This window comes from Sinocyclocheilus anshuiensis, unplaced genomic scaffold, assembly GCF_001515605.1.
Source record: "Sinocyclocheilus anshuiensis isolate Anshui unplaced genomic scaffold, SAMN03320099.WGS_v1.1 scaffold201, whole genome shotgun sequence".
NCBI lineage: Eukaryota > Metazoa > Chordata > Actinopteri > Cypriniformes > Cyprinidae > Sinocyclocheilus > Sinocyclocheilus anshuiensis.
This window is the reverse complement of record NW_015537959.1, coordinates 1,322,053-1,328,041: the sequence shown is the minus strand read 5'-3', so window position 1 is coordinate 1,328,041 and position 5,989 is coordinate 1,322,053.

The window sequence follows — 5,989 nt, the reverse complement described above, 5'->3', positions numbered from 1 at the left end:
TCTTTGGTTTTGAGACTTTAGTCTTTGCAACTTCAGGGATCTTATCTATTCACGAACAGCTTGTAACACTCCAAAGAGAAAGGAAAACTTGAAATCGCATCATATGACCCCTTTAATTTCCCAGAACTGTCTTTTAAATTCACAGGGCCCTTTGGTGTACATTAAACCAATAATATATAAAGCTTTGCAGTTATAATTTTATCAAGAATAAGAATAAGAATAAGAATTAAATGTGGTGTAAGCCGACAGAACTCAACCTCATATTTTTTATGTGGAACATAAACAGCCCATATCAAGTTCTGTCTGAGGTTCTTTCCATTCGCCACCTGGCGTCTAATACAGTAACTGATACTGGATTTGTGCATGTTCTTGGATTGCCACACCAAGCAAGAAGACATAAGCTATAAAACTGACCAGACTGCAAGCAAATGAACGATAACATATTCCCGAATCCTAGTTATTACACTGGTTACTGCAATCAGTTTTAGTCACCCACACAATGAAACATGATATCCTTTTAAAATTTGATTTATGAAAAATATGATTTATCCTTTTATATGTTATTAATAATAATAATAATAATAATAATAATAATAATAATAATAATAAATGGCTGGAGTAGGTTTTCTTTTCTTTACTTCAAAATTTCACATTTAATCCAATGTGTTACTTGCCGTTTGTTTGTAAAATTTACTAGCAATTTGTGAGTGAAAATTCTACACCACAACTTTTATCAGTGTATAGTAATATTAGGAACAGGCCTTTATAATTAGTAATAGCAGCAGTAGCCTATAGTAATAGTATGAAATAAATAATATTGTTTCTTTAGAATATTAGCCTAACATATTTATTTTTTCTTCTGTTGAATAATTCAATATGATCTTGCAGTCGTATATGTCACTGTAGTTGATAGGTGTTAGTACATTTTTGTAAGGGTATAAAATCTCTGTCACATTCAAGAAAAAAAAAAAAAAGCACTGGACGTTTCTCCCAGTAACTGCATGCAACAGACAGTAGAGGGCAACGTGTGATCATGTTTTCTATATAATATCTCAGCATGGATTTCTAAAAGATCTGCATTGATATGTCTTAATTAATATAAACCACGTTCACAGTCGCCAATCACATCAACAACAAAAAAAAAATATTACATTGTCCCAGTCACTGTATTGTTATTATAGCCTAATGCAGATACATTTATGTTGTTGTCTTTTCATAGTAAATAAGCGTTTAAAACAGTTACATTTATCTTAACAAAAATTATATTCACATTGTCTTTCCACTGACCTAAAATAATATCATTATAGAGCTACTGCTACAAAATTCAGTGTAAGATAGCTAAGTTGAACATTAGCTGCATGGTTGACAGTCGTGTCACAAAAAATATATATTATTATTAATAATAATAATAATAAGAAGAAGAAGAAGAATAGAACCAGCTAGAAACCAGTTACTATGATCCAAAACACAGCAAACAGCTTAATCTGGATTTTCCAGGATACTTTTAAATAATGACACTAGATGGCGTTTCTTTACCGCTTCTCATTATTGTGCTCAATTATTTGACACCTGTCAGGATATCTAGTCCTGTTGGATGCTGGTCACTGGCAAAACTGCAACAGAAATTGAAATTTGTCACTGTAATTGTACGCTTGAGCAAACTGACAGGCATTAGACACTGACCATGAGCGATCCTGCCTCCTTATAATTTTGATGTTAGCAAGTCTCCAAAGGACAAGCTCCGCTGTTGATTGTCACGTTACATTGTGCTTGTGATTGGGTCACACTGCTGCAATTGACTCTGTGACACTCCATTCCAAACACTATGGGCCGACAGCCTTTGATTTGCCCATCACCTGCATCTGAGATTAAAGCCCCTGCTATATTCTGTCTCCACAAGTCAAACACTCGAACACACAGGGAGAACCTGGTTGCAAACTTCAATTATGTCCCAGCCTTGTCAATTCAATGACATCGACTTGCTGTTGAGGAGACGCACATCCAGTTTCGGGGAATGTGCCTACCTTCGATAAACGAATAGGCGGTTGTCACAGAGAGTGATCTCATTGTGCTTCTCGCCACTGCTGTTTAATTGTGTGTGTGTGCTATAGTTATTGTCCATAAGGTTCAAGGCAGCACTAGATTCAAAACAGAAAGAGCGGTTCATTTGTTACACACACTTTGTGATGAAACTCTCATTTCATCCTGAATCAGCTGCCTCCTCCTCGGCTTCGGATCTGTGGGTCACAATATAATGTACTTGGTCATAATACTGAAAGACTAACTGGCTCAAACAGCCCAGCATGGAAAGCCTCACCGGCCAATTATAAGCTCTGATTGTGTTCTATATGACGAGAGACTCTAAAATCAATTCCACATCGCACTGATATCTGGACTGACTCATGTTGCCCACATGCAGATGCGGTTTTAACAAGCTCCCAGCCTGTCTGGCTCACGTCCATTCACAGCAATTAACATTTCTGTAATGTGGCATTGATTCAGCTGTAAACATTCTTTGCGTGAACATTTGGGCGGCGTTATGCAAATCTTCCCACATAGTGAGGTAGATATGTGGGGGCGTGTTAGAACGAGCCGTTTTAGGTATAGCCGTTGTTGGCTTAACTTTTATAAAGAATATCTCTTTGGATTTGAGACTTTAGTCTTTGCAACTTTACATATCTTGTCCCTTTTCACACAAAGTATGATTACAGGAGCAGATAATTGATTAAGAAAGACAGCATTGCACTTGAGTTGTGGACTTTTTGGGTTTCATGAAACAGGAGTCACAATAAAAAAGCTAAAATCCTTGTGGAACAATGCTAAAATAACATGGCTGCTTCAGCAAATTATTATTATTTTTATTTTTTTTTGTCTCTCGTTTGCTTTTGCTCACATTATCAGTTTGGTTTGGTGTAGGGGTTACGTTAATTCAATTTTTTTTTTCATACCATGGAAGTCAATGACTACCGTCAACTGTTTGGTTACCAACATTCTTTAAAATATCTTCTTTTTGTGTTCAACAGAAGAAAGTGAGTCCTACAGGTTTGGATCGAGTGAGGGGTAAGTAAATGATGACAGGATTATAATTTTTGGGTGAACTATCACTTTAAAAACTACAAGCAATACAATATAATTTAGCAAAAACAGATCCACAGGCATGGTTTAATTCATTACACTGGGCTGTTTAATAAATCTGCGTCTGCAATGCAGAAATCAAAATGATAATGCTTATAGCACTTGTTGTGGATATGTCACCTGAAAAGTGTTTTTAAGGTTTTAAACTTAAGGTTTTACACAACTGTAGCCACAGTCACTTATTTCAAAAAAGCTGTCATAAGCTTGTAATTTTAAAGGCTCACTGAGACCTTTTCTCATCTTCTGGTGTATCATTTGCTTTTGAATTCTGTCTATTGATCTGGGAAGACTTATTAAAAAACAAAATTGATCACCAACTTATAAACTGTCCGATGCCTAGTTTGCCCTTATCCAGAGAAGACAAATGAGCCTGCTGGTATAGGTCCAGAATGCATTTGAATTACAGCGTTTCCATGGAACCAAAATCACTTTTGAATTTCTGTGAAACCTTAAAGGGGTCATATGATGCGATTTCAATTTTTCCTTTCTCTTTGGAGTGTTACAAGCTCTTGGTGCATAAAGAAGATCTGTAAGGTGGCAAAGACTAAAGTCTCAAATCCAAAGAGATATTCTTTATAAAAGTTAAGAGTCAACCATGCCTACCTAAAACGGCTCATTCTAACACGCCCCCACCTGTCTACGACACGATGTGGAAAGATTTGCATAACGCCGCCCAAATGTTCACGCAAAGAAAGAAGGCGTAACTTTTATTCTCGCTGTAGTATTGTTTTTGCCGCCGCCATGTCGTGAAGATGCTGTGTGTTTCGTTGTGAAAGCAAAACTACTTTGTTTGGCCTTCCAAAAGAGGACGATATCCGCTTCATCATGCCTAGAGCTGATCCGTGCTGGTTGCTGAGGAAATACATCAACTTTGCGCTGTGGATCGCTGGATCGGCTTTAACTGTGGACGAAGCAGAGTCCAGCCATCACATGTCACATGTGGTTGCCGCAAGCCCACCGGCCGCTCCTTCGTCGAATTTGCCGGCCGTGCCGTTCTCAAGCCCGCCGCCTCTGCTCACTCTAGCCCGCTGGCCTCCGTTCACTCTAGCCCGCTGCCCTCCGCTCACTCTAGCCCGGCCGCCACTGTTTTTTGAACCTTAAACCGCATAAACACATTTCATTACACAAAATACACAAAATAATGTTCTTTATAGCAACATCATATGACCCCTTTAAATGACTTCATGTCTACATACTCTACAGATATGTGGCATAGAAGAATTATATATTATAATATTTGGAGAAAGCTAACAGTTAACATTCCCATTCCCACTGATGCAAAGCTGAATTTTCAGCAGCCATTACTCCAGTCTTCAGTGTCACATGATCTTTCAGAAATCATTCTAATATGATGATTTGATGAACAAGAAATATATTATCAATGTTGAAAACAGTTTGTGTGCCACTTGTTTGTGACTTTTTTCAAGATTCCTTGATTAATAAAAAAGTAGCATTTATTTAAATTATATTTGATCAATTTAATGCATCCTTTCTGAATAAAAGGACGGATTTCTTAAAAAAAAATCACTGTCATATTTGAACGATATAGTGTACATATATAATGTACAGTACATAGTCAAAAACAGCAAACAGGGAAAAATATAACGCCTTATTATAAATTATTATATATAATAATATAATATAAAATATAATATGAGACACTAATAATATAATATAATATAATATAATTCATACTGAAAGAGAGATAACAGATAGAGATCTCATCTAAAACCTAAGTGGAAAACTGCATCACACAAAGGTGTTAACCCCACTTTATTTGTAAGGGTTTTCTTCCGTGTCATAAATCAATCCTTTGGGATTTGCGGGAAGCAGAATGAGGTGAATTAGAACACAGCAATACACTCCCGCAGCCCTCCTGACCTGTGTGTGGACCCCAGACGCAGCTAATACCTCCACAGCACAGAGAAGAAATATGCCTCCCTGCTGACTGCTGAATTACGGGGGCTGTATCCCTCCGTTTTGCGTTGGGGTATGAAGGTGTGAAAGTGTGCATGAGTGAGGCCACATAAGCATCAGTCTTCTGCGCTTTTTTATTATCCCACACATCTTCTCGCTGTCACCACACTGAGGATACTAAGACATCTGGCTGGATTCACTGTGACATACACACACATGCACACAGCACAAACACACACAAGTTGATTTACATCAATCCATTTATCCGTGGCCCTTCATTGCTTGATGGTGTTCAAGCCTCCACAACTTTATCCTTTGGTCAATACTGAGAGCATACCAAATCATAAGTCACAAACGGTATTATAACCTGGTTAGGGGGACTGGGTTGAGAAATGACAAGGTGGAGAGAGGGGGAGGGATTGTCCTTTTCACCAAATTGTAGCCTGTGCTAATTGAGAGGAGTAGAGAGTGCTGGTGCACTAATGAAATGGCCTTATGTGATGGCAGAGGGTGGCACTAGAATAAAATGAAGCCTTCATGAGATGAAGCCTTTCTTCAATCTGTTAATGTGCGACAATCTCTGTGGGTTGTGCATATCAAGCAGGGATGGAGCTTTGTATTATAGATGTGTCACTCTTCAGACAGGTGAATATATATATATTTTTTTAATCAAGACAAAATTATTATTTTTGTGAATGCATAGGCAATAGTCGTTCTCCGACTATTACGTCGAGTAGAAGTCGTTCTCCTACTACTACTACTACTGAATAATTATATTATATTATATTATATCTAATAATACAAACAATCTAATTGATTAATTATTAATATATGATGATGATGATGGTATTATTATAACAAAATACAATTGTATTATTGTTGTTGTTTTATTGTTATAAATAATGAAAATATTTATTATTGTTATTTCTACTACTAC